This window comes from Rhamphochromis longiceps, linkage group LG10 (assembly GCF_057381845.1).
Source record: "Rhamphochromis longiceps isolate RC_006_pf linkage group LG10, R_longiceps_female_GT1.1, whole genome shotgun sequence".
Classification (NCBI taxonomy): domain Eukaryota; kingdom Metazoa; phylum Chordata; class Actinopteri; order Cichliformes; family Cichlidae; genus Rhamphochromis; species Rhamphochromis longiceps.
Window position 1 is genome coordinate 11,604,541 of NC_140566.1, and position 10,906 is coordinate 11,615,446.

General features: G+C 40.4%; 1 long non-coding RNA gene across 1 annotated transcript; it reads left to right on the forward strand.

Annotated features, from left to right (window-relative positions):
• The first annotated feature begins 7,722 nt into the window (after positions 1–7,722).
• Positions 7,723–9,449, forward strand: LOC146660348 (uncharacterized). The gene is made up of 2 exons (XR_014913447.1): positions 7,723–8,297; positions 8,680–9,449. It is a non-coding gene; the product is annotated as an uncharacterized LOC146660348 (long non-coding RNA).
• Positions 9,450–10,906: the final 1,457 nt, after the last annotated feature.

A 10,906-nucleotide genomic window follows, 5' to 3' on the forward strand; every position in this document is an offset into this window, starting at 1 on the left:
GAAAACTTCTCACTGTTCCATGCGAAGAGGGTCTATGTGCAATCAAAAGAGGGAGGATGTGGATTAGTGTGTGTCACAATCACGACTGAGAACGAAACAAGAAAAATACATCAAAATGTCCCTCTGTGAAGAACTGCTATATGACTGCCTCAGGCAGCAGAAGACAGATGACCTGGAGGAGGAAGATAAAATATAATAGAAGACCCAGCCCCTCCATGAATGCATCATCTGCAGATACTGGCAGACATCAAGATATTCTTCCAGAGGATAGAAAAGGCCACCCTGAAGAATAGCACAGAGTCTCGGATCACGACAGCACAAGAACAAGTCCTAAGCACCAGATCCGCAGAAGCAGGCGTCGAGCACAGCAGCCAGAACCCAATGTGGTGATCCAAATGAGATAGTCCAGCTATCTCTCTGTCCACTCTGTCCACTGTAACAGAGTGTAAGACAAAACAAACCCTGAAAGCCTTAGCCAGGTGGATGGCATAGCATATAGCCACATTTGTGTAGGAGCCCCAAAGTCCTGATGGAACACATATCTAAAAGTGGTTGAAAATAACCAACAACTTCAAATTCCAGACGGACAACCAGATGCTGGCTAACCAACCAGACACTGTGGTGGCTGACAAGGAGCAGAAGACTGTGACAGAAGTCTCCATCCCAGCTGAACATTTTGGATTTCTTATCAGTATAGATTATAAAAGTTATTTGGAAATAAGATGTTTGTTCATTTCCTCAAACGTATGATTGCTCATCGGACACTTTGTCTTGCAAGATCTTTTTCAGACCCGAGTAAAAGCAGTGAGCTTGATAACGCCAAAGCAATTATTTAATTGATGATTGGTTATTTATTAAAGAACTGCAAGAAATGTTGACAGGGATTTATATACGGATGGAAATACAGACAGTAAAGCTGCTGCAAGGTGCTCCTTGAAAACGCAGCTTCATTGAACTGTGATGGAGTATAGCTACCCTGAACTTTAGACATGCGCCCATGTTTATGTTAACACATAGATACACACACACACACACACACACACACACACACACACACACACACACACACACACACACACACACACACACACACACACACACAGCCAGAAAGAATTAAGCACATCAAAACAATTGGCCCAGTTCTGTCTCTTTCTCCCTCCTCTCTTCATCACTCTCTCTCCTTCAATCCTCTCTCAGCTCATCATACTGTCCACAGATGACAGGAGGTATTCTTCGTAATCCCCCTCCATTATGCGACCATGTAGAATCCGAGGCCCGCTTCTTGCATACAGAAATATTCTTTCCTGTGTCCATGACCCACGGGTGAGTTGCCCATTAGCTTTGAGCTGCACATATCATTCTCAGTTTCATTGCTTTTTTTTAACAGTGTTCAGACCATTCTGGTAATTAGCTTTTAATACTGATTATTCGGACAGATACGGAATCTCGTTTTTTATGTACAACACCTCCTGAGTTTCATTTGCAGACACCTGGTTTCTAATTAAAGCTAGTTATGCTGATTTTTTTTTTAAATCATTCAAGTAGTTATGTTATTGATAATTTTGTTTCCAATATATTCCCAGTGTACAGAAAGTTTATTTAGGAAACAGTCGTCTGTTATCAGATAGAGTACCATCTTTATGCAGTTTCCCACAAGAACAATCATCAACACAACAATGTAAGTATGACTACCACAACTTTACTATGTTTATAATTGATAAATTATGGCTATTATGTATTTATTCAGAATTGTATTATGCTTATGGTTTGGGGATAGTGTAAGTATGTTTTATTGTGTGACTGTGTTAATGAAAATTTTATTTCTACATACATCGTGTGCTTAGATGTATCTATTTATGTTTTTGTAACCATGCTAATGCCATGGCTCTAGATATGTCTAGTTGGCCTGTCATTTGGCCAATCTGTCATTCAGTTGTCCTGGTCTAGACAGAAATATCTCTGTGTGGTGTTAATGGAAACATTTCATGACTTTGTGGGCAGAACAGTCTGCAACATTATTGAGTTTAATGATCCCCTTTCAGTGAGGACATGTGCAGAATACTGGAGCTACCTAGCAAAAGTTTGAACCATAAATTATAATATCAAAATGATAACAATCACCTACCCCAATTTCTTAATTGAGAAAGGTGCTTACCTTATGTACATGGTGAAAGCAACTTTGGTGCAACTTTCTGCAAAAGCACACAAAACACAACAGAAATAGAAAAAAACACAACAGAAGAGTTTCTGGGGATACGGCAATGTGACGGACCAGCTACGAAAGCAACAGAAACCAAAGTAAACTAGCACTGAAACAGGCTTAAAAGAAACAGAGGATTCATCAGTGCTGTAAGAAAGAAAACAATGTAATTTAATGTGTTTTCATCACATGTTGAAGAGGCATTCTTGCCATTAGCCATTTACTGTTTACTTGTCACTTTGCAGCTTTTCCGTCACATATTGTCTCCCAAAAAACAAAACGTCAGTTTTGTTACATGATTTTAAATTTTTTATATATATTTTTTTAAGTCTTGCAGCATATTTTTCTATTTCTGTTGTATTTTATTCAACTCTCTCTCATCGTGTTTTGTGTGTTTTTGCAGTGTTTTCCTAGTTGCTGGTTGGCAATGGGCAAAATGCTCAAAGTGTGTTGGCTACATCCATGTTTCTCTATGGTGTTCACTCAATAACTGTGCCTCTTTTATTCTGCATGCTAATTCAGCACTGGCATGGGTATCAGGTAGCTAGCTAAACTGGACAGCTACTTGAAAACATATTCAGAATTTATGTTGTCCATCTATAAAGCTGCTAAAGTTACAAGAGCCATGCAGACAGAGAATTTTGCCATCTTTAGGCTCTATTTGAACCTGTTTGCACCCCTCATGAACACTCTCACAGCAAACTAGTGTTTCCAAGCAGACTACAAAATATTATTTGAAACACGGATCTTACTGATCTTATTACTATCGTCACTTCTTTACAGGAATTGCAAATCCTGCTTAGAATTCTTTTGAAACATTCAACTTTTCTAAAGTTTTTTGTGTCAGTAAACCACAAGAATTAACAAAAAGGAAAACACACCCATCTTCTCTACATAGTCTTTGTACTTGTACGTGATGTTTTTCTCATTGTCTTTGTCTACGCTGTTGCCTGAGGTGAAGTCTTAGCAGGTAGATCTGTAAGATTAAGCTTGACTTTTTCAGAGTAAGTAAAGATTTCATGATGAATATAGATTTTTGGAAAGCCTCTGTGTTTAAAGTTTGCTCTCACCACAGCTTGTTCAGCCATCACCACACTAAAGCCCTTCCCTTTGTCCTGTGTGATCCCCTTCCATACTGAGTCTGACAGTGCTGCAAATTTGCATTTATGTACCCACTTTTGAGGGACTCAAGAAACTTTGGGCATATAGAAAGAGAGGCAGAAGATATAGCCCTAGAATAAAAAATGTAGCAATGTGGGAGTCTTTTGCAAGTGACAGTAGGTCCATGCAGGGGGAGAATTCTAAGGGATGGTAGGTACCACTCAGTTGTCCAAGGACTTCAGACACTGGGATGGAGTACAGGGTGGGACGAGGCCAGATAGGTACTTAACAGCAAGGTTATAAAGCTTTTGCAGGGGGAACATTGTGTTTGCAATATTGAGATATATAAAAAGTGTTACAGTTTTAATTCTGGATACTTTTAAAGAAAACCAAGCAAGAAGGAGATTCTCTGTGTCTGATTTTAATCCTCCATTCATCTGAATGTCAGGGCACTCAGAACAAAGTGAGATGTTGTTTAATTCCCCCAAACTAAATTTTCTGTCAGTGAGCATTAGACCTGCGAGATGCAGTCTATAAATAATATTTTTTTTAAACCAGTTAACTGTGACACATCTCTAATGCTTTTGTTTGTTTTGTTTACAGTCACTGTAATGTGTTGGTAGAATATGAATTTAACCGCTCGCATGCAACAGCAGTATTTTAGTGTCATTAATACAAGCTGGGGATCATTATTACTTCTCTTTTTCCCTGCTTGCCAATATTTATCCTCCAGTTTCTATAAAACAGAAATAGACCAGATTAGGGTGACCTTTCATTTCATGGTTCAGGAATGGAAATGAAACGTTTGGGTTTAAATAAAGACTCCTGATTTATGAACCAGTCTTGCTACAGCCGATTCTCATCATCCCCAAAGGATTGGGGTTTTTTTTAGTGAACACAAACGGCTCAGAAATGCAATCATGGTGTGTTTACATGTTTACAGACCAGAGGTGATACAGCAGATATTTATTTATTTATTTTTATTGCGTGTTCTCGCATTTATGAAGAGCGTTCACAGAGAATCAGTTCAAAGTAGGAATACAGAAATGGCAGCAAAATGAGGTCGAATAAGTGGGTTTTGAGATTGGCTGTGTGTTCAATATAAATATTGATTTTATGTTTCTGGAGATCTCTCAAGTGTCCCATCAGTCTTTTTTGGCATTTCACTACACAACACTTACTGCAAATTCTGAGAATAACTCACTGTGATTGACTCACCAAAACTAGAATGACCTTATATATATGTGACGCTGGTATAGATTTACACACAGTGCTGTGTAACCAGCATTATTCATTTAGCTGTAAGAATGTGATTCAGACATCCAGTTAAGGTGGTTGAGGAGAGAAGCGGTAGGCGAAAACTGGCATGTCAGATGGGCACCTCCCATCGCAGATGTAATGAATTAGGATCATAACGTCTCTAGAAGGCTCTAAACTAACCAGGACCACCCCACCTGCTCTCAACACAGTTTCAGTAGATTGTTCTGTTTATTATTACAAATATTCTTCAAATGTAAAATCAGACGGCAGCACTTCTTCTCTACTCTTTATTCTCATTAAAAAGGCATATATGTGAAAATATAATCATACTACTACTGTACAAAATAGCAGTGCTGATTATCTCATGTTTTTGTTGTTGATGTTGTTTTTTTCTAATCATACTTATGGTATTAATAAGCAAGTCCTCAAGAGTAATAATGCCCAAACCACACTGCATCGTGAGCCATGAAGCACCAAGCAGGCAGACATGGGGTGTATAAAAATCACAGAGTACATATTAATTAATGTATTTATGTCTCATAGGAAGAAGCATATTTTGCTCATCTTAGACATGCCATCCAATGTTTTCACTGACTTGCTATGCTGATGAAGTTGAAGAATATTTCTACCCTCCTTATCTACTTCCTTCTGCTACACTGATAACTTCAATGATTTGTGTTGGGCTCTGAAGGTTGCCAAGATGTGGGTGATCTACAACTTAATATGGTTCTTGAACATTTTGTCCAAACACACATGGAGCCAGAGCTATATCAGCTGCTTACAGACATAGTGTGAAGAGCACGAACCCCACCTCCTTAATCAACTGAAAATACCTTTTCTTTATAACTGTATTTCTAAGAATGCAAAAAATAACAATAAGGAAATATGGCAGGAAAATGCTAAGTGCATTAGTAACTCCGGGGATGGCTATATCGTTCCAGCACTTTGGTTAAGAATGAAATATCTTGAGAATTTTTATGGGTTGCCTTTTTTGCAATATTCAAGAACCCCACATGATGAATCTTATTAAAATTTTAAAATGAGCCGACTTGATGAAGGAGAAAGTGGTGTACTTATCAAAATAACAGTGTAAGTGCAGGTTTGAAGCACTAAACAGCATGACAGTTCAGATCAATGAGTGGCACCTGAAGGAGAATTGCTGTGTTCTGATATGAGGGTGAACTCTTCTATTAGAAACTGATGGAACTGTTTGAGACTGATGAATCATCCCAGAATGCCAGAGTTACCCACAGAAGGGCTGCTTCATTAGAAACAAGTTTGCTGAATAAACCTGAAATCTGTGTATAATTGTGAACTTGTGGGATGAAAAACAGTTTTTACAACAGAGTTTGATCAGCTTGTAAGTTAATGAAGTTACTGTTGTTGTGCCACATGTGTACATGTGCAAATTTTAAGTATTTTCTTTTTCTATGCCATGTGAAGCTACAGCTATTAATTACTGTCTAACTAACTACCAACTAAACTACTCAACTACTTAACTTACTGACCTGGTAGCCTGGCTGCCCCTGGGTGGGTCCGGGATGGGCGTGAGGTTCTGGGGGTGCTCCGTCTCTGGGCTGGGGCCCTGGCCAGGCCTCGGGGGCTTGGGTCCTGGTTGGTGTGTTGCCGGGGTTGTGGGCGGGTGGGTGCATGGGGGCCCAGCCCTGGCGCAGGGTGCAGCCGGTGCGTCGAGCCACCTGGGGGGCTCTTCAACTGGTGGGGGAGATTGTCACATCTTGCAGGAGCTTTCCGTTCTTCAGGAACTCTCTCTGCAGGAGGGGGAGATGCAGGAGAGGTGGAGGAAGAGCTCAGCCTGGGCGTCTATTGTCTTATGTAGTCTGGAAGATGAGTGGATGGTGGGGTGGGTGCAGTTTTCTCTGTGGTGGGGTTGGGTGGACTGTCCCGGGCTCTGTGGGGCCGGGAGGCGCTGCTGCACTGGGCCCCGGTCTGGATGGGCCTGGGCCCCCTTTCCCTGGTGGGTCGCGGAGTATGGGGGTGCCTACTGGGGTCAGCGGGGGAGCTGGCCCCAGGGAGGGGTCACTTGCCCCTCCCTTCCTTCCCTCCCCATCTCCAGCTGCCTCCCTCTTCCCGCTCCAGCACAACCACCCACACAAGCAGGGCCTTGGAGTAGGGGTATGTCACCAGGGTGCAGAGGAGGCTACCCCCCGTCCCCTTCTGGCTGCCTCTGCCTCAATTTTATCCCACAACTTGGACATTCACATTACTCAGACTCTCATTACACATACATATAGGATCTTGGGGGTGGGCACGATACACGGAATCCAAATTACCATCAGGGTGTACACCTCACCCCTGGTGTCGTTGCAGACCTCTCAATTTTAAATACACGTAGACATTGAGGGCTAGCAGGAGGGACTATGCGCTTACCTGCTGCTCTCTGGCAGGTAGCTCCATGCCCTCCTGGGTTTTAAATGCACCTTAGAACACACATGCATCAACACTACAATGAGCGGGTGGAGGGAGGTTTGGAGTCTACTCTCACCCTCATTCTCTGCGGCCTGCTGGAGCGGGGGGGCTAGGAGGAGGAGTTGGCCGTCCGACTGCGGTCTGGAATCCACGTTGGTTGAGTGTGGAGAGAGAGTGATATTATACCCATCTTGTCAAACTGACAGGTCATGAATTATTCATGAGCTCCGGAAGTAGGAAGTAATTAAGGAAGTAATAAAAATATGATATTCATAAAAATATGATATTCATAAAAATATAATTGATTATTTAGAAAGTTTCTTATATATCAAAATAGCATTCTTTTATTTCTTTAAGCAATTAAATTGTTTTTATTTTTTTATGCTCAAAAAACGCCATCTGGTGGCGGGTCAGTGTGTGTGTGCGCGCGCGCCCGCGCGCGCCCGAGGCTGTGTGTCTGGGCGTGCGGGGGCGCGCCCGTGTCTCCGGACCGTGCTCTCTCGGGCTCCGTGCTCATGTGTTTAAAAATGTATTAAACCATATTAAAATTGTTTAGTTAAACTTGTGCTTTTGTAACGTTCAGTATGGCCACAAACACATGCTGCATGCCTTGGGGGAAAACTTTATTTCTATTTATATGCATTTGTAGATTTAGAATAAAACTCATACTGATGTGACAATAAAAGTGATTTGATTTGATACTCAGAAAAAACTCGCGATCCCCTAACCCTAACCCTCCTTAGAAACATAAGCAGGGAAAACTCCTTAAAAAACCCTCCGCGTTTTCTCCAAAACCCTACAATAACTTGTTAGGGTACCCCCTCTATTCCCAAAACCTTATATTCGATAACAGGGGAAATCCTTAGTCTTTTTTCTTCAAAAACTTCCCTCTTACTAGCAACCTCTAAAATTCAACGCACACTCTAAGTTCTACCTCGCTCTTAATCTCCGATCCACAACTTCTTGCAGAGCACAATTTTTTCCTGCTTGTTCGCTCCCCGCTCTGCTCCCGAATGCGCTGCTTACCTCGTTCGAAATTTGCGCCGGAGACCAACTCCCCCCCTTACTTCGCCCCGCTGCCAATCACATAACTATTGCACCGCTCCCTTCGCACCCCGGTTAGCCAATCCGCTCCAGGTCCGATTTTTATGATCTCCCGCTCAGGTTAAGACTACCCCCGAGCTCCCAGAAGACCCCTGCCTTCAGCCATATCAACAACTGGAACCGCTCAGACTGCTTGCGAGTTCGCATAGGGAGCGGCCGATTTCAACAGCAACTTGCGTCTCTTTCCTTATCCGCATATCATTCGGTAAGTGTTAATCTTCCTCTCTAACTACATTTTTGCATTTTCCTTTTTACCATTCTGTCAATCCTTTCATTTAAAAAAATAAATAAATATCACAATGGTTTCTAACACGTACAATACACCATCCATCCATCCATTCGCCTCCACTTATCCTTTTTTCAGGCTCGCGCGGTGCGCTGGAGCCTATCCCACGAACAATACACTTTAAAATATATATAAGCTCCACTTTTAACTCCCGTAAAAGTTTATACATTACATGTCTACATCACCTATCATGGCCTCATCAGGTATCTCATATCATCTTGTTATTGTTATGTTATGCTCCTTTGATATTTTGCTAGTTTGCGTGTTTTAAAACTCTTTTTGTTTTTCTTTATATTTTTAGACCCAGATGTGTTAACCTGATCCCTGCGAAACACCAGCTCTGCGTGGATTTTGACCGCGAGTGACCGGATGTTGTTTCCGGCCTGAGGTTGCCTGAAATGCCGTGAGGCTCGTTTGAAAGATTGCGCCCGAGACCAACTCCGCCTCCAAGGCATGCCTACCTTTAGCTGCCACCAGTGAGATATCAGAGCCGGGCTCCACATATCCAATCAGGAGCACGAGCAAGACAGCTTTTGCAGACTCTCCAGAAATATACAAGTCCTTACCAACTGCTCTGCAACCCAGTGTTTCTGGTCCCCTCACTAACATCGCTTTTTGAGATATTTTTTATGAACCACCAAAAAAGCAATTTTACCCCACAGTACAGAAGACTGGGTCTGAGGGCAGCAGCGGGGACAAATGATTGTAATGAAGCGACGGACATTTCATGGCTGGTCTTGCATAATCGTGAGTTATTATGTCATATGGTGATAAGTACATAGTTTTGCAAGAGGCATACAAGCACTGTGGAAAAAGTAATCATAAAACTGTTTTTGTGAACACCCTACGTTATGCTTTAAAAAATGTGATACATGTAATGTGATCATCAAAGAACATGATTTTTTTAAACTTTTATTCTTATGCTTTTAAAGTATGTCAGATTATCTTAAAACACTTATTTGTATGTTATAATGTTTTTCTTACACCATGTGTAATTTTTATAGACACCTTATTCATTGTATCAATGTGTAATTATGTATCTTTGATAAATAAATAAAATATTTAATCTTGTATTTGTGTACTTTCTGGTGATTCAATAAAAAATTTGTCACATATCGCTCTGATAAACACAGATGGCTGAAAGAAATGTTTGATGGAACAAAGGAAACAAGTGTCTTGCTGCTAAACTTTTAAGTCACCATGGTTTAAATGAGAAAGTCTGTATGTAAAACATGAAAAACTCCATATCAGTGATATCTACAAAGGTGTACTCATTTCTTTGTAATGGTACTTTACTGTTCCAATGAAACAAAAAGAAAATCTCATTTTTAAAGTACATTTTTCGGCCATCCTGACCTATTTTCAGGGGCAAGAATGTTGATGTTAGACTGTGTTTTAAATCAGGTTGTGATCTTAAACTAACTATCACAGCACTGATTTCAGTTGTAATCTCAATTAGAATCCCAATTTGGCTTTTCTCCAGTCAGTGTTATGGTGAAATTTAACTTGTTCTTTTGTGTAATTGCACATGGCCCAGCAAAGGACCCCTTAGTAAGCTGTACAGCATAAGTTTTCAATTCACTTTTGTCAGAAAACTTCACAGTATGAGAAGTTACAGCACAGTTTCTCCAAACGTGTGGTTCTTTTTCAGCCAGCGTGCTTTTAGAGCATCTACATTAGCTCATGTAGTAAAAGTACAAAGAGACAAGCAACTCCTTTTTAGCTTCTGTTATGTATTTACCTCTCACACCTTAATCTAGATGTTAGTGTTCTCAGAGTTAACATGTCTCATGTTGCCATGTTGTATTTCTAATACCCAGCCTCAGTGTTCGCCCTGTTCACCCTCAAATCCAAACACCAATGATCTAGATATTCACAAAATTCATAAGGAGATTCTTAAGGTCTTAAGTTTTGTTGTTTTTATGTTTTACAAAAAAAAAACTTCACATTTTTTATATTTTTAAACGAAAGTGACATGCAAGGATATTTTTCTTTAGTGATGTTGCTTCAGCAATCTCAAATACTAATTATTCTGGGAATTTTTATGGTCAAACTATGTGATTTTCCAAATGTGTGTGTGTGGAGTAAAATGACCTTGTTCTTATGATGTTGTCACCGTGAATCATTTAGGATTAACAACACAAATTGTATCGATAGCAGAAACAGTCTTATAACTTATAATTCTCACACGTTACCGCTAGTTTTACAAACGCAGTCTTCTTCAGCTCTGTTTATGTAGCTTTTATGAAACTGATTTTCCATAGTACAAGTAGAATTTAATTTTTCTTTGCTCTCCAGTATAAATGCAATAATTTGCAGGCTTTTTACTGAAACTCTCACAATGCAACACTCAATGCTCAGAGCTTCATATATCAACAGCTCTGAAAATATCTTCTTTTTTAAAGTAATGTAGGACAGGATCTCTCACTCTCTGTGTCTCAAAAAACCCCAACTAAACTGGCAATCACCACTAAACAAATGAAAGTAGTTTATGGCTTTTTTATCAGCTGCATTTCTTTCATTTATGT